Source organism: Tenrec ecaudatus, chromosome X (assembly GCF_050624435.1).
Source record: "Tenrec ecaudatus isolate mTenEca1 chromosome X, mTenEca1.hap1, whole genome shotgun sequence".
Lineage (NCBI taxonomy): Eukaryota > Metazoa > Chordata > Mammalia > Afrosoricida > Tenrecidae > Tenrec > Tenrec ecaudatus.
In genome coordinates, this window is record NC_134548.1 from 45,704,779 (window position 1) to 45,723,884 (window position 19,106).

The 19,106-nt window shown below is 43.4% G+C and overlaps 1 long non-coding RNA gene across 3 annotated transcripts in view; it reads right to left on the reverse strand.

Moving 5' to 3' along the window:
* Positions 1-16,430, reverse strand: part of LOC142433914 (uncharacterized) — a 144,437-nt gene extending 128,007 nt beyond the window's left edge. For 2 of the 3 annotated variants that reach the window (XR_012781093.1, XR_012781092.1), the window contains exon 1: positions 16,163-16,387. This is a non-coding gene — a long non-coding RNA (uncharacterized LOC142433914). Of the gene's footprint in view, positions 1-16,162 lie in introns of all 3 variants that reach the window. The other variant, XR_012781094.1, reaches the window with a different exon arrangement.
* Positions 16,431-19,106: the final 2,676 nt, after the last annotated feature.

Sequence of the window (19,106 nt, forward strand, 5' to 3'; positions counted from 1 at the left end):
TCATTCTCATCAAAATGGGTATTCTGATACTTGATCCTGTTGACACCTGGCGATCACACAGAGTGGTGTGCTTCTTCCATGTGGGCTTTGTTACTTCCCTGCTGGATGGCTGCTTGTTTAACGGCAAGCCTTTAAGATCCCAGACACTATACCTTGTAATAACCAGGCATCATCAGCTTTCTTCACCATATTAGCTTATATACACATTTTGTCTTCAAGCAATTTTGTCGGGAAAGTAAGCATCACAGAATCCCAGGTTATTAGAACAAAGTGTTCTTGCATGAAGGGAGGAGTTGAGTGGAGACCTAATGTCTATCTGCTACCTTAATACATAACCTATAAATATATGTATCTAGACCTATATCCGTATCATTCTATATAAATATAGTTACATGTTTATACCTCTAGAAATATCTTTTGCCTCCTAGTTCTTTAAGAAACTCTTACTTATGCTCATTCAAAAGAAAAGTGATCCAACAGAATGTGGAAGTTATCAGCAATATCATTCATATCATGTGGCAGTTACATACTCTCCTGTCAACTTTTGAAGGGATGGAGTCTAGTCTGTCAATCAGGTCGCAGCTTGATGGCCTTTTTTGGAGATAAATAGCTCACTGGAGGCCAGATACATTCTCTCCCTGGGAGACATTCCTGTTGACAAGCCACATGGAAGTGGGGCGGGGGGGGGGCGCGGGCGGGCATGGGGAGAACCACACCAGCACTAAGATGCTTCCACCGCCACTGGTTCCACAAGGCTTTCCACCCACTGGCCTGTGATCTTCCTGCACTCAGCATCATTGCATGTTTTGTGTGAGCCTGAAGACGACTTTATAGATTGGTATCGGACACACGGGCTAACATTGGCCTTAAGGACTTGATCTGGACTGGGCTGGTATGTTTTCTTAATGTACAATTGTTCTTTGATATAAAGTTCTCTCTTACACACATATGAGTGTCTATGAATTTGTTTCTCTTGCCCACCCAGACTAACACATATCATATGCAAGCAAAATTTTGCTGAAAATATTTCAAAAATGAATGCAGCAGTATATCACCAGAAATTGAAGCCCAGTTTAGACTAGGATATGGAATGAGAGATATCATTGCTGCCATCAGATGGATCTTGGCTAAAAGCAGAGAATACCAAAAAGGTTTACTTGTATTTTATTGCCTCTGCAAAGATATTCAATTGTGAGGATCATAACAAACTATGGATAGCAATTCAAAGAATGGGAATTTCATAACACTTAATTGTGCTCATGTGGAACTGTTACCTAGCAAGGCATCTCCCTCTGGGGCCTTCTGCAGACTCACAGGGTCCTTGCCTGTCCTTGGCAGAACTCTTCAGGGAAGGCACTTAAATGATAAAGTCCGGGTAGATTTATTTATTTTTGCTCGAAAGTAAAGTGGGGGCAGTGAGGATTCCTCCTCGGAAAAAGAGGTTGCCTCCCCCAAGAGTGATGGGGAGGGAGATTTTATAGGAAAGTTGAGAACAAAGAAATCAAATATAGTCATAGGATTTGGGGGGGAGCTACGCATTATTCATAAGAGGTAGGGCTAGATCTTGGCAAAGATAAGGCCATGGGACCCCTCACATTTTTTAATGGGCCCGGGCAGCACAAAGTGAGGTTGTGCTGGTGATGTTTGGTTCTTTGACACGAGTTACATCATTCTGGGGTTATTTGAAGGACGAGGTCATGTTTCTTTCACCTACTTGAAATTTGGTTCTGGCCAGCTGTCTCTGAAGGACAACTTCTCAGGGGGCTTATCAGCTACTTGCTCCTGAAAGAAACATCTTGTAGCGATCTTATCAGCCACTTACCCAGGGGGATGTAACCATGGACTAGAGAGAAGGTTGTTTCTGAACTAATTTATCTGTGAAAATGGGCTTCAGCTTAAACTAGAGGAATTTTCCATTCCCAGCTTGCTTACTGTCCCTAACCTGTCTCAGAACCTGTTCACAGACCAAATGCAGTCATTGAGCAGAACAAGAGGGCACTGTTTGGTTTAAAATTAGGGAAGGTATGCATCGAGTATCCTTTTCCAATACCTATTCGATCTGAACACTGAGCAAATACTCCAAGAAGCTGGACTATAGGAAGAACACAGCTTCAGCATTGGAGGGAGGCTCATTTACAGTGTGCTATGCAGATAACACAGCTTTGTTGAAAGCCAAAAAAGACTTGAAGCACTTAACTGATAAATATCAAAGACTGCAGCTTTCCGTATGGATTACACTTCAACATAAAGAAAACAAATATCCTCACAACCGAACCAATATTTATCATGATAAATAGAGAAGAAATTCAAGTTATACAGATTTCATTTTACTTAGATCCAAAGTCAATGTTCATGGAAGCAGCAGTCAAGAAATCAAACAGCATATTGCACTGGACAAATCTGCTGCGCAAGATGCTAAAGAGCAAAGATATCACCAAGGTGGCCTGATCCAAGCCCTGGTATTTTCAAAATGCCTCATAAGCACACGGACGCATAAGGATGACCAAAGAACTTACGCATTTGCAGTATGGTGTTGGCAAAGAATGTTGACTATGCTGTGGATTACCAGAAGACCAAGCAAATCTGTCTTGGAAGAAATGCAGCCAGAATGCTCTTTAGAACTGAAGATGGTAAGATCTTGTCTCATGTACTTTAAACATGCTATCAGGAGAGGTCAGTCCCGAGAGAAGGACATCATTCTGGAAAAAGTGAAGCATCCGTGAAAAAGAGGACGCGTCTCAACCAGGTGAATTGACAGTGGCCACCACACTAGGCTCCAGCATCACAACAACTGTAAGGATGTTGAATGACCAGGTATGTTTCTTTCTGTTATACTTCGGGTCACTATAACTAACAGTTTAATCAACAAAAAGCTACCAGACTTCAAGCTTGATGCAGAAGAGGCTGTGGAATGAGGGGCATCACCGCTGCTATCATTTGGGTCCTGGCTGAAAGCAGAGAACATCAGCAAGATATTTGCATTGTATTAACTATGCAAAGGCATTCAACTGTGTGGCTCATAAATTATGGACAACACTGCAGAGAATGGGAATTCCAGAATACTGAATTATGCTTATGCGACTCCTGTACACAAACTAAGGGGCAGTCATTGGAACAGAACAAAGGTAGACTGTGTAATTTAAAATCAAGACAATTGCATGTCAGGGTTATAGCCAGTCATCAAACTAATTCAGTTTGTATGGTAAGTGAATGGTCAGAGATGCTTGATAATATGAAGAACGCGGCATGGGATTGGAGGAAGGCTCACTAACAACTTTCGATCTGCAGGTGACCCATGTTGCTTTCTGAAAGCCAAGAGGACAGGAGGTCCGCTCTCGCTGACCATGGGCTTCAGTCTGCAGTAGAGAGTAAACCTCAACATAAAGAAAGCAAAAATCCTCACACGTGGACCAAGAACCAGCATCATGGTAAGCAAAGAAAACATTGAAGTTATCACGGATCCCCAGTCAATGCCCCTGGAAGCAGGAATTAGGAAATCAAATTATATACTCCCTGGGAAAAGTAGCTATAAAGGACACCTTTAACGTGTTAAAGAGCAGAGATGCTTCTAACACTAACGTGCACCCGATTCAAGCCACGATGTTTTTAGTTGCTTTGTATGCACATTAAAAACTCGGCCACCGGGGAACTGATTACAAGGATCCACATGTGACCTCCTCCCTGGGAGATGGACGGCAGAGAAGGGGGGGAAGGAAGACTCCGGATAGGGCAAGATATGACAAAATAACAATCTGTGGATTATCAAGGGCTCATGAGGGAGGGGGGAGGGGGGAGCGGGGAGGGAGGGAAAAAAAGAAGAGTACCTGATGCGGAGGGCTTAAGTGGAGAGCAAATCCTTTGAGAGTGAGTAGGGCAAAGAATGTACGGATGTGCTTTATACAATTGATGTATGTATATATGTGGATTGTGATAAGAGTTGTATGAGCCCCTAATAAAATGTAAAAAAAAAAAAAACTCGGCCACGAATAAGGAGGATTGAAGAATTGATGCCTTTGAGTTATGATGCTGGTGAAGAATATTTAATTTACCACGGACCGCCAGAAAAGCAAACAATCCTGTGTTGGAAGTAGTGGAGAAGCACAGCTGGTGAGACTGTGTCTCAGATTCATCGTGCGTGTTGTCAGGAAGGATCAGTCTCTCAAGAAGGACATAATGTTTGGTGAGCAAAACAGCAACAACAACAAAGAGAGAGAGAGAGAGAGAGAGAGAGAGAGAGAGAGAGAGAGAGAGAGAGAGAGAGAGAGAGAGAGAGAGACCCTTACTAAGATGGACTGGCACAGGGGCTGCAACAAGGAGCTCACACATAGCAAAGATGGTGACAATGGGGCAGGCTGGGGCAGTAATTTGTTTTTTTTTCCCCGTTGTACATAATAAGGTCACTGAGCGTGGAAACTGACTTGATGACACCTAGCAGCAATAGCTGCCAGGTTGTTCTCAGTAATGTTGTGACTTTTTTTCTTTTAAGCAATCCTCTGTCATTGTCGCTTGGTCTATAGCCAAGAAACGATTCCACAAGTGAAACTTAAATACGACTTGCAAAAAGTTGAATCCCTTCTGCCTCAACAGCCTCATGTTCTCATGGAACAGTGGCATTCTCCTCTGTGATGGCCTCCAGAAACCTGGGAGGTTAGGGAGCGTAGGGGGATTTTAATTCCAGAACTCTTAGGCAGAAGTCACTGGAGTCTCACTCAAACTCACTACCACTGAGTTGATTCCAACTCAGAGCAACCCTGTAACACAGGGTAGAACTGCCTCTGTGGGTTTCCAAGACTGTAGCTCTTTACAGGAGTAGAAAGCCTCATCTTTCTCCCACAGAGTGGCTGCTGGTTTCAAATAGCTGACCTTGCGATTATCAGCCCAAGTAAACCACGACACCATCAGGACTCCTATTAGAGTGTATGGATGGTGCAAATGGGTTAGCAGTCTTGACTGTTGATAGAAAGACTGGAGATTTGAGCCTGCCCAGAGGTGGCTCAGAAGAAAGGACTGGTGATCTTACAAACAATAAGTGGCTGAAACTTGGTTTCAATGGTAAGTTGTGCTCTGAAACATAGGATCTCCATGAATCTGAGTCAAATCTATAACCACTGGTAAGCTCCAAGCACTAGCCTCTACTCTATTGTCCACTCTACCCCATCCACCCCACCAGGAGGAAAAAAAAAATCCTCAGTAAAGAATTTTTTGAAACAAAACAAAATTCTATTTTTAGTTGAGAGAAATATTCCTTATCCAAAGTCATATTCCAGCACTTTGGGGGAAATGAGTGTGGATAAATTACACAGCACAAACCATACCATATAGCACACTTTACTCTTGGAGCAAAAGTACTTGACATTTTGAGAGCAGAGGAAGATAAGAAGTATCCCAAAGGAAACAGAATCCTCATACATTTCATTGCCCGGCATTTTAGAGAATGTGTTTCTCAAGCTGCAGTCTACAGTTCTACCGCTCCTCCCACCTCCCCAACAAACCACCACCACCAACCAATTGCCAGTGAGTTGATTCTGATTCATGACCATACCATGTGTGTCGGTAGAAATGTGCTCCACGGGGTTTTCAATGTCTGGGAAAACCGTAATAAATCAATGAACGGAAAGAGATTGCGATTTGATGGGAATTACCAAAGAGCATTACACGTCTTAGTGTTTTGTGAAATTGTGGCTTCTGATTTATGTGCATGTGTATGTTTGCGTAGTCAAGGAGCAGTTTGGCAGAGGGGCTCAGAGCGTGGTGATATAAATATATTTTCAAACCTACTTCCATCTAGTTGATCCTGACTTTGAGAGGGGCTATAGGACAGAGTAGAACTTTTCTTATACAGGAGCAGACAGCCTGGTCTTTCTTCCATGGAGCAGCTGGTGGGTTTGAATCACCAACCTTGTGATGAACAGCCCAACATTTAATCCACTACACCACCAAGGCTCTTGAGAATAATGCACAGATACTATATTACAAATACATCAAAAGTACAAGTTCTGGGCAAGACACATGGAAATGTCAACATGTTCCTAAAATCTGTCCATTTGGAGCAATTTTTCACCTTGTCATGGTGATGGACTAACTTCGAGTCTTTGATTCTGTGCTAGTGGATCACTGAGTGCTTGGGTGAATTCAGTTAGAGAAGCTGGTAATGATCCCAGCCCGATAAAAGGTTCTTTAGCAGACACAAATGTGTCTGAACAACGTGAAGAGCCCAGTGCCCAGAGTAAATTAAAGCACGTGGGAAATACAAAGAGTGCTAAAAGGGCTCCTTTGGCCATGAACTAGGAATAGTAGTGGTGCTGTGGCATGCAATTTGGGCTGCTACCACAAGGTCGGCAGTTGAAACCCACTAGTCTCTCTACAGGAGAAAGATGAGGCTGTATCTGCTCCTGTACAGCTATCTAGGCTAGAAACGCTAAGGAATAGTTCTACTCTGTCCTATATAGTTTCTACCGAAAGTAATTGACTAGATGACAGTGAATTTGGCTTTTTGCATATCAGCCTTTTCCTTGCATTTTAAGGACCTTCAAACACATCAGACACCGCCACATGCACCCCTGTGCCTGAGGGCTTTTCCTGACTTATCTGAAGGTTGCTTTGGGCACATCCAAGGCAAGCCAGCCCTAATTTCCCTCCCCTTTCCTCAGCAGCCTCCAACTAATGATTGACAGGAATTGGTATATAAATGCTCCAGTTCCCTTGACCTTGGATCGTCTAGATGAGGTGCTGGGAACCGATGTGTTTGTTTTACACTTCAGTTTATCCTTGGGAGTTAAATTGCCTGCTATTTAAATTGCCTGCTTTTTTGCCAGCTGTTATTCTTTTTGTTTCGTTTTTTAAACACATTTGTCATTGTAAATTAGGCAGCGGGTTACATTTCAGGGAGGAGCTCTGGTGGTGTAGTGGTTACAAGTTGAGTTGCTAACCACAGTATCCAAAGTTGAAAAATACCCGCTGGTCTGCTGGAGAGTGTCTGGGCTTTCTACTCCAGTAAAGAACTACAGTCTCTGAAACCCACAGGGGGCAGTTCTACCCTGTCCTAGAGGGTCACTATGAGTCAGCATTGACTTCATGGTAGTGAATTTGTTTTGGGTTACATTTCAGATCATCAACTCTGTATTCAACAATTTAAATGACTGATCACTCCCCCACCTCCACCCCAATATCTTGCCCTTCACCCTCTCCTTGATTTCTCTTCTCCCTCTTGTGGACTACTGTCCACTTGACCCACGTTGACATCTGTCAACAGTCTAGCCCTCCTTTGTCCTTCCCACCCCTTACCTTGGCAGTCTCTACAGTCTGTTCTCTTTGGGATGAAAGTCTTTATCTTGGTCTTTTTTCTTGCTTTTAACAGTGGTCTCAGATAATATTTGCCCATTTGCTATTGACCAGTTGCACTCAGTTTAATGTTCCTCAGGTCCATCCGTGCCAAGAGGTGTTAAACTGTCATTCTCTTCTGGTTTCTCTGCCCAACTCCTATCGTTGTTCTCTGCGCCTTCCAAACTATTTGAACTTGAGCCTGCTTCTTAGGGAACCCAAAGTAAGCCAGTGACTTTGTGTGCTGTTTACCTGGAGTTAGCATGTCCCTGTGAGGGGAACTCAGTCTCGAGAGCCCCACCTTTAGATGGCCACAGTCGTTAAGGCCAACTAGGAGATGAGCACGTAAGAGAAGGCACGTGCTTGAGGCGTATGCCAAATTTCTTAGACCTTTTCTGGGCCTCTGTTTCCCCGTGTATAACTAGAGGAGACTGATGACCACAAGACCCGTCCCAGCTCTCAAGACGTCTTTATTACATTATCACTTGTTTCAGATCAATTATGTGATGTGTGTGCTATCAGGTACTATTGATTCAAGGTGAAGCAAGGATGGTCCCCATCAAGGAGGCTCTCGATCTTAAGTGAGGGAGTTGGTGATGTTGCTGCTTTGTCTTCGAGTTAATTTTGACTCATTGTGACACAGTACAACGCTCATGGGCTTTCCTAGGCTGTCATCTTTTGGAGAGGAGATCCCCAGATCTTTCTACCCAGGAGCCACTGAATGGGGGTAAATGGCCAGCCTTTCAGTTAATGGCCAAGGGCTTTACTGTTAGGCCATCAGGGTTCCTTAAGTGAGGAAAAACACCAGGTAAGTAGAAATTCACCATTTGCTGTCCAATTGATTCTGACTCATGGCGACCCCATGTGTGTCAGAGTAGAAAAGTGTTCTACAGGGTTTTCAAAAGCTGACGTCTCAAAAATAGTTACCTCTGGGGCCGACTCAAACCTCCAACTTCTTGACTGACTACCAAGCGCGTCACCGTTTGCATCGCCCAGGGACTCCAAATAAAGAACGGAAGAAAGAACTGTCTAAAGTATTCGCTTCCAAACTTCTTTAAAGTGAATTTTTCAAGGGGTACATTTAAAAAATGTCTCTAGTTGCTTTGTATGTCTGATTGTTTAGAGGGAATATTATATTTCCCATGAAGTCTTCTGTTTGTTAAATCCACTTCGTGGAAATATAATTTAAGTCAATAGAATGAGTTTTGACAAATGTATACATTTAACCACAACCCCAAATGAATACATGTATCAACATCTGAAAATTTTCATCCTGGCCCCTTTAGATTCAATTCTCTCCCCCCAACCTTAACCTAGGCTACCACTGATCTTTCTGTTACTGTAGATTAATGTTGTGTATTCTAGAATTTCATATAAAAGACATATATATATATATATATACAAACATATACATTTACTTTGGGGTCTGACTTCTGCTAAATATAATATTTTTGTTACTCATCTGTGTTGTTTCAGGTCAGTAATTCTTTTCCTTGCTGAGTAGCATTCCATTGTATAGATATATCATAATGTATTTATCTAGTCATCTATGTTGATGAGTATTTAGGTTGCTCCCATGTTTGACGCTATGAATTAAGCAGTTATAAACCCTCCTCTAGAAATCTCTATGTCGACATATGTTTCATTTCCCTTGGATAAATCCTACAAGTGTAATCTCTGGATCTTGGCATTGGTGTTGGGTAAGTGTTAGACCGCTGAGTACAAGGTCAGCGGTTCAAAGTCACAGCCACTCTGCAGGAAACAGATGCGGCTATTGGTTCCCACAAAGATTTGCAGCCTGAGAAACTCTATATAGGATCACTATGAGTTGGCATCTACCTGCTGGCTGTGATTTCATTTTGGTTATGGTAACTTTATTAGAAAATGCATACCTGTTCTCCAAAACTTCTACCAGTGTTTTATGCCAATTCCAAGGAGCCCATATCATTGGCAACATTTGGTAGCGGCAGGCTTTTAAATTAGGCCATGCTAGAGTGCGCTGGTATCCCCTTACAGTTTTAATTTACATTTTCCTGACAATATATGATATCAGATGTCCTTGCATGTTAAGGCCAAGGAAACATTACAAGGCAATTTTTATGTAGGGTACCAACTAAGGGTCAAGGTTCACTTTTTCTCCGTATGTACTTAGTTGTTCCAATATCATTAGTTGACTAGCTTTCCAACCTTTAATTTTCTTGACATCTTTGTTGAAAAGCAATAACTATAAATTTTTCGATTTTCAGGTTCTCGGCTATGATTTTTAGAGCTTTATAGTCTTGATTTTTATGGCTTTATAATAAAAGAGCGGATTAGAAATGGCCATAAATTCCTTGACAATTCTATTTCAAAATATTGTCCATCACCCCTTCTCTTGAATCTGGATTGAGTTTAGAAACAACTTGCCCTATCGAATGTGGCAGAAGTGATATTCTGGGACTTGTAAGGCTAGATCATAAGAAACTTCTGCTGGGGCCTCATGGAATACTATTTCTGGAGGAAATTGACTGCTACTTAAGAAATCTAACAACACTGAGACTGCCATACTATGTGGAAACCTAAGATAGCCATGTGAAAAAGCTGGGTTGGGAGAAAAAGTGATCTCAGGCCAGTGCTAAGTGCCACAGATATCAGTGAAGGAGCCATTTTTGGACATCCCAGCCACAGTAGACTCTGCTAGTAGAAGTGAGGCCTGCCCCATGGCCCACTCCTTATACCACCCCACCCCCACCCCCCTCTTGTCTTATTTCCTTTTTCTAATAAAGATGGAACCAGTGTAAAAAAAAAACCAAAGGAATACAGCCAACTCATAAAAACCAATGCTACGCGCTCCTTTGACTTTGAGATTGAGACCAAGCAGGGCGCTCAGTGTACCTTCAGCAGCATCTACTAGTGATCAGATCATTCTGACCACTTCCTGCCATTCAAGCCACTCCACCTTAGCCCCAGTCACTGTAGAACAGAAAATATATGTTGGGTCGCACAAATGTAAAATAATTGAAATCATAGCAAATATGTTATCTGATCCCTAGTAGAGTTAAATTTTATACCAATAAATAACATCAGCAAAGTTTAGAAAACTTCCAAATATTTGGAAATTCTACAGCACAATTATAAATACCTGGTGGCTCAAGAAGAAATCTCATCACATAGGAAGAGATGAGACCTTACCTTGATCATGAGCACAAGGGAAAGTATTTGGTCTTCAACCATGACATATTATATTAGCTACACATATTTTTTTTCATAAATACCTTTTTATCTGGTTAAAGAAGCTACCTCCTATTTTCAGTCTGCGGAGAGTTTTTAATCATGACTGGATGTTAGGATTTTGTCCATTTTTTCCCTATATGTATGTAGATAATATTTTCCCTTTGTTTATATGTTCAAATTAACCTTGCATTCCTGGGATAAACCCCAGTTGACTATGGTGCATTATCCATTTTCCATATTAATGGATTTATCTTGCTTATATATTATTAATGATTTTCACATGTATGCACACAAGCGATATTGGTCTACAGTTTCTCTATTTCTTTGTAATTTCTCTTGTTTGGGTATCTAATCATACTAGCTTCATAATGTAAGTTGGGAAGTAGTCCATCCTTCCCAAGTCTTTGGAAAAGTTTGTATAAAACTGCTAATATTTATTCTTTAACTCTTTTCTAGGTTTACATTTGTGGGAAGATACTTGATTACAAATTTCATTTACTTGATAGATGTAGGCTTCTTCGGGTTTTCTGTTGTTTTGTTTTCATTGTATTTTAGTAATTTGTGTTTTTTAAGAAATTTACCATTTCATCTAAGTTATCAAATCCATTAGCATGAAGTTTTTCATAATATTTCCTTTTGATTCATCTGTAGGACCTTTAGTGGTATGCTCTTTTCCATTGCTGATGCATTCAGTATCTTCTCTCTCTCTCTCTCTCTCTCGCTCTCGCTCTCGCTCTCGCTTGCTCGCTCTCTTTTTTACGTGATCGGTTTCTCCACTGTGACTGGGAACTCAGACATCTCCCAGTCCTTAGAGATCTGGAAAGTTTCCTCTAAGAGCTCTCTGATCATTGTTCTTTCTGTGGTAGTTATTCTGTGAACACTCATGTGGAATTTCACTCTATGCATGCACTGCTTTGTTTTAAGTCAGAGGGGAGGCCCTAGAGATGTGTGGAGCTCTTTCTCTGAATAGATCACTCTTTTCTGGTACAATTCCTCCCAAATTCCTACTAAGCCTCCTTCAACTTCATCTGTGCCTCTGCACTTTAGCAAGGCTTTTATACACTGTGTGGGTTTCCCTACTTCCACTGAAGTCTAGAAAGTGCCTTCAGTCCATAGTATCACCTCATTTATTTCATCTCTTTCTCCAGTTTCTAGTCATTTGCATCAGAATGAGAAGACTGGCATCAGCTGCTCCCTCATGATTGGGAAAGGGAGTTGCCCTATTATCTTAATATAATATTTACAATTCAGTTCCTTGTGTGCTCTCTTCTCCATATTCCACATCCAATTAATCACCACTTCCTGCCATTTTCTTTCCTGTGCATGTCTACCGTTTATTTCTTCTCTCCAGCCCCGTTGCTATTTCCTCAGTTGAGGCATTACCATTTTCAGTTCGGAATGTTGTAGTTTTTGTAAAGCCTTCATTTTTATAACTTTATTTTGTATACCCCCCTGCCCCATAACATTCAGAATGATGCTTACGAAATACGAGGGGGCTTCAAAAAGTTCTCGGGAAAATGGAATGAAAAGATAATGGGGGATGACTTCCAGAAAGATGGCAACGGGGCAGACACAGTCCCCACACCCTCTACTCAAAGACATAACGTCCTAGGGAAGCAAATACAGAGGATAATCTTGGAACCCCGGGTTTCAGAGGAAAGGATCAATAAGGGGTTGGAATATGGAATACCAACTAGAAGCTCAACAGAGGTGGCAAAAAAAGGAGACCGGTGAATTGTCGGCTGGTCTGATGTGATATGACCCTCTTGAGCTTTTGCAAGCAGCATCTGGTTGAGACAGAGGTCTAACAACCCAGACTCACACACTAACCTGAAAGAGAGAGCCTGCCTTCAGTCGGTGCTTTTTATCCCCCCCCTGCCCCCACGGGAGGTGGGGGGTGTCGTTGAGGATATTGACTGATCTTATTGGCTGAGTTCAGGCACATGTGTGATGTAATGTTGCTGGTGCCTAGTGTGCATGCCCAGGTTGACCTTCACCTGCACCTATGTGACCTTGATCGGCACATGCCCAACTTTGGTTTGTCCCTATAGGTGTCTGACACGTGCCCGATTTCTTTCCAACCCCTTTGTTGTGGTATGGCCAGCTAATTTTTGTTTAGCATAGGCATTTGGGGGAGACACCCCTCTTTATCCCTAATCTCCCTACCTGTCACCGCCTCCTCATCCTGTGCACTCTATGGCTGGCAAAGAGTGCCACAATTTTCTCCTTTCTGGATCTTGCTCTGCCCCAGTTTTTTCGTCTTTTTGCTTTGCTACAAATATTATCTACGAATGTGGTAGACAATAGAGGAGGCAAAGTTATGAAGGTTTCTTAGCCATCACCAAACACCTTGAGGGCATGTGGTTCTTGGGCCTGGGGTTCAAAAGCATGGTTTCAGGGGACATGAAGATCAGTTGGTGTAACATAGTTCATAGAAACACCGTTCTGTATCCTACTTTGCTAACTTTCCACTGGAGTCTCCCCCCCACCCCCCAAACTGGAGTCTTAAAGGCTTATGAGCGACCATCTAGGGTCCAACTATTTGTCTCTCCCTGTCCAAAAGAAAGACCCCCAAGACCCACTGCCATCAAGTTGATTCCAACTTGTAGTGCCCTCTAAGACCGAGTACACGGCCCCTTTGGGTTTTTAAGACTTTAAATCGTTGTGGGAATAGACAGCTTCATCGTCCTCCTGCCGAGCTGCTGTTAGATTTGAGTCGCTGACGTTGGGGTTAGCAGTTCACTGTGTAGCATGCTATGACACCAGGGCGCCTTCCAGAAGAAAGAAGAGTGGTGAAAATTGAGGACACATGGAAATAATTAGTCCAGTGGTCTAAATGGAACATGTGAACATCAGTCTCTGTGGCCTGGAGACCAGAGGGACTAAACAGGGTCGGCTGCCACTACTAAGTACTCTGAAAGGGATCACATTAGAGAACTCTGGATAGAGTGGGAGAAAAATGAGGAACAAAGCTCAAAATCCCAAAAGAGATGAGGTTTACTGGTCAGATGGAGACCATCGGAACCGCAAGTCTATAGCTCTTGGTCACCCTTTGGGCCTGGAAGTGAACTCACTCCTATGACTCAATTTTCAGCCTAACAATAGGTCGATACGAGGAACACTAATGAACCATTTGGGACCAAGGGGGGCAGCATGTACCCAAGGACAAGATTTGGAAGGGTTAGGAGAGGGGGGTGAATAGAGATAGGAAACACTGGGAGGAGGTGGGATAGATGACACTACATTGAGGGGATTTAGTGAATGAGATGAACCAGAGCGGGTATGAATCCTGGAAGGTAAACCTGATGATCTGCTCTGTAAATTTCACCCAGGTGCACAGTTTAAAAAAAAAGCAAAGGAATTTTTCTACAAACTTTTGGAAACCCCCTCATATAAATATGCCCCCCCCCAAATATGGCCCTATTGCTCTTCAGCTTAAAGCTTACAATGTCTTCCTGCTGCTTATAATAAGGTCCCTGTGCTTGTCAATTTGGGGTACATATGGCCCCTCCTGTTGGGTTCCCCTTTCCTGCCCTCCCCCTTACCCTCCAGCAACACAACTACTGGTAGTTCCATAAGTACGGTGTCAATTCAAGCAGCCAGAAAAGCAAAGGCTAAATTTGTCTATGTGTATTTACCTTTGCTGAAAATATTAACGAATGTGGTAGAGCATGCAGGTGGCAAAGTTATAAAAACTTCTCAGGCATAACCAAACACTGGGGGCGGGGGGGCCTCAGGATCATAGTCTTAGAGGACACCAATGTCAAGTGGCATAATATAGTTCACACACCCAAATGAAAAGGCTAAGCCAGAGTGATGTGTCCAAGAGGTTTATCTGGGGAAATGTCCATGAAGAATAATGGGGAGAAGGGACAAGAATAGGCAGAGAGCCTTGTCAGACACCTGTGAAAGGAGGGAAGGAAGGAAGGAAGGAAGGAAGGAAGGAAGGAAGGAAGGAAGGAAGGAAGGAAGGAAGGAAGGAAGCCTTAGATTGAGTTGAAGTGCTGTGAAAGTCATGGCCAGGCCCACTGGGAGCCCCTCTGTAGACATGGCTTATTATTGAAATCTCGCACCAGCTCTCCTATTCTACACTGTCATGCTCACGCATTGGTTGGGAGAAGCCCAGAAAGAATAAGACCTTAATGCAGTGATGGGTTCCAAATCTGCGGCAGCTAGAAGCCGCCAGCTGAGTCCACTCCTCAGAGCAGGCTGTCCCTAGAAGAGTGACCTGAGCAGCACCGCATTTCACAAGTGACACGAAAACACTACTGTTGTCCCCCCCCCACACATACACACGCACACCTACTTCCAGGTCTTTTCTTTTTTTAATTAAAAATAAACTTGATATGTTTGATAAAGTTTGGCATTAGCCAAAATCCAGATGCACACATCAAGTCACACGCCCACACAACAGAATGCCATTTCCAAAATGCTCCTCAGCAAACCTCCAACCGGGTTCTATGTCTTTCCTAGCATAGTTCTGCTACCTGAGTTGCCCAGCCTCCCCAGTCCCCATCCCCCTGCCCCTCTGCATGTCCACTGAGCTCTCGGGCTTGGTTTGGAAGTCTCTCCTTCCAGAAAGCGTCCCTCATCCTCTCCCCCAGCCCGCAATCTTATGTCCTTCATAGCATTAGGATTATCCTTGACCTTTCGCATGTCTTGTTCTCTGCACCGCGCTAGGAGCATCTGGATATGTCCATGGTGAGTCCTGAATTCAAAACCCACTGCTGCCCAGTTGGCTCTGACTCTATGGAGAGAGTAGAACTGGCCACTTTAAATCTTCGTGGCACCAAAGGCTTCATCTTTCTCCAGTAGAGCAACTGGTTCATTGCAACTGCTGAGCTTTTGGTGAGCAGCCCCAAAATTCCCACTGCTCCCACCGTCACCGTCACCCGGCACCTCGCTCAACAAATACCCAAAAAGGCGCATCCAAGTGAAATCAACTGTTGTCAGCAGACTCTGAAGTCCACTGTCCCGAACACAGTCTCTTATTGAGACATTTTCCATTAAAAAAAATCATTTTATTAGGCTCATACAACTCATCACAATCCATGCGTACCTCAATTGTGTAAAGCACATCTGTACATTCATTCCCCTCATCATTCTCAAAACATTCGCTCTCCACTTAAGCCTCTGGCATCAGCTCCTCATTTTTCCCTTCCCTCCCTGCTCCCCCTCCTTCATGAACCTTTTTTTTTTTTTTATTGAGACCCATCCCGCCAACCTCTCTGTGGGTCGCGACACCCTCAAGGGCACTGGAGGCCAGAGGAGGCACCACAGGTGGGGACACAGCTGGACTCACGAGAGCCGGCGCACGGGCCTCAAAGCGGGGGACTCACGCGGAATCGAAGGGAGCGCGCCACGGGCCATCGGTAACCCAAAGGCGACCCAGGGAACCAACGCACATGTCCAGAGCATCAAACCGACCTCTTCAGTGAGGGCCACGGAAGATGAGGAACCCTTGATAATTTGTACATTATTATTTTGTCATATCTTGCCCTGTCCGACATCTCCCTTCCCCCACTTTTCTGTTGTTCGTCCCCCAGGGAGGAGGTCACATGTAGCTCCTTGTAATCGGTTCCCCCTTTCCAACTCACCGTCCCTCTACCCTCCCAATATCGCAACTCACCCCACTGGTCCTGAAGGGATCATCCGCCCTGGATTCCCTGTGTTTCTGGTTCCTCTCTGTACCAGTGTCCATCCTCTGGTCTAGCCAGACTTGCAAGGCAGAATTGGGATCATGATAGTGGGGGGAGAGGAAGCATTCTATTTATTTGTAAAAGAAGTCATTGCAAATCTCTGACAAACTGATTAGCATTATAGTACATAGGACCCACCCCCACCATCTGAGATTATTTGCATTTAAAAGAGAGGGCTGAAAAGGAGAATTCCTTTTGCAAAAGAGGAATTTCCGGCATCTGTGGCTGGCCAGTGAGGTGAATTGTTTTGAAAAGGGCAGAAATTATTTGAAGGCGCAGCTACCAAGCCATTCCAGAGAAGGCGCCAATTATATCTTGGTTACAACTACCCTGAAGACTGGGACAAAGTCACTAAGGAGGCCTGCATTTGGAAAACCAGTGAGAGAAGCAGTAACAGAAAACTACCGCCACCAAAACTGTTTTCTGTAGTTAGTGCTCTGGCGGAATCTTCTCTAACCCTCCTCCCCCAATGTTCTTTTCTGTGAGAGAAATTATGCTTCTGCCAGCACTGCCTGGGATCCCATCCAAACATCATGCTGTCAGTAGCATCAGCCAGCAGGAACGCATAATCCTCCCACCCTTGGGTTTTAGTGGGAAATATTAACTAAAATGCTCCAGATTTTTCTTGTTCTTACGGTGTAACTCACTCACTTCAGATTCGCTCCTTTTTCCAATCAGTCACCTTCGACAGTTGAGGATGTTTTGCAATACAGTATCTGATTCAGGAAATCACACAGGACAAAAAGAGGTAGCTTTTCAGATCACAAGGTTGCTTTTCTCTCATTAGACTGGTTTCTTGAACCAAAGAGGCACATGGGTCTCAACTTAAGAAAAAAAAAACCCACAGTTTTATCGGGCCATAATCCACATGATCATACAATTCAATAGCTCAAGCATATCAAGAAGAGTTATATAATCATTACCACAGTCAATTTGAGAACATGTTCTTTCTTGTATTCCTTGTTATTAGCTCCCACCCCACCCCAACCTTCCCTGCCCTAACCCCAAGAAACCATTACTCCAGTTCATCTCTATAGATTCACCCATCCTGGATTTCATACACCAATAACCATACAGAAACAAAACCCAGAGTCAAAAAAGCTAGCAACAATAAACAAACAAAATAGAGAAAAGCCCCCGTTGAAAAGAAAACAGAAGATATTAAAAACTAGAATAACTTTCAAATGGGTCAAATGAGAGATCCAATGATAAAGTGTTAGATTTGACCCTAACCACATCTGTTTCCAATGCACTCCGTATGGTGGTAAGGTTGTTCACATCCCTGGTGTGTGTCCAGAGGGAATTCACGGGAGGTTTAATTCACTTGCATTTCCCCTTCACTATTTGTGTGTGTGTGTGTGTGTGTGTTTGTGCTCAAGTTTTTACATTTCTGAAAGCAAACCTTACTAGCTGATACTCCAACCTCCTTCTTCGAAAAGCCAACTTTATAGAGGTCAATTACTGATCCCTGAATCTTAGAACTGGGAATGCCCTCGGTGTCATCAGCTTCCTCCTGATGAGAAGAATTCTGCTTGGATTGATAGTCTGGCCCATTTCTGCTGTGAAATAAAGGAAAAAGACACTACACTGAAACTTAGTGCAAGTCAGTAAAATTCATTGAAGTCTCCTTCAATGTGAAACTCTATAGTGTCCGTAAAGCTGAATAATGTAATTCAACCAAAGCATCCTGAGGATGTTAACTAGTCATAAAATGCCAAGAGTAGAAGAGGTGCTAAGTGGAGGGAAGCTGGTGGGACTCAAACAGGAAAGAGGTGGAGACAGGCTTCTGCACACGCCTCTCCAGCACAAAGGAAGGTGAAGGGCAGAATTGAACACATTTCCTTATCAATGGAAGAGACCAGAGCTATTGGAGATTTCCATAAGACCCCCTACAATGACTGACCCAAACTCAAGAGTTGTGAGTTTGGGGTCTGAGACAAGAGCACAGCATGAAGTCTAAGATCCTGGGTGCCAGGGTGCCAGACTGTGCATACCTGAAAGGAGGGGGGGGGGGCACTACAGAGGACCAGCCAATAGCAGAAGGCCCACCAGAAAGCCAGCCTTTCTTGGAAAGTCCACCATTAGCCAAATATAAGTTTCAGCTTTATGTTTTGTCAGGCCTAGCCAATGGCCCTTTGGACTTCTTTTCCAAACCATACCCCTTCAAGAAGCGTACTCTTTCTGATCGAACCTGTTCTCTGACTCTTGTCTGAAGTTTGTCCCTTGCTGAAAATCTTTCTTGTCAGGGAACAAGAACCAAGGAGTGAAGTGGCTTGAAACTCTGAGCCACCTCCCCTTAACAGGGAACTGACATTGAGATGACAAAAACCAAATCATGATCTCTACTTCAAGTAGCTCAGCGTGGTCAGGGAGACAGTCCATAAACAGTTATGAAAATAATGTGACAGCACTTTAGTGGAAGCACACTAGAAGAAAGAATACATTTTGTGTTGGACCTCATGACTTGGATGGATTTGGAGGACAGTATGTTGAGAGAAGTTAGTCAACCTCAAAAGGACAACTATTGTAGGAGACTACTGTTGTCATGACGAGATGGATGGATGACAGTAGCTGCAACAACATAAACATAGCGGTTGTGAGGGTGGCACAGGGATGGGCAATATTTTCATTTTGTTGTACATAGGATGGCTATGAGTTGAAACTGACTCCACAATACCTAACAGCAACAGCCATTATAAAAGGGGAAAAAAATCAAGATCAAGGCTTTCATACCAAAAGAAAGAGACTGATGGCCACCAGGGTGGGAAGGTCACCACTTAGTGGGTATAGAGGGGTTAACTTGGGTGCAGAGGGAGAGAATATCATACAAGAGGGAGAATAGAAAAGTTTTAGGGATGTCAGGGCAAGTTTGGA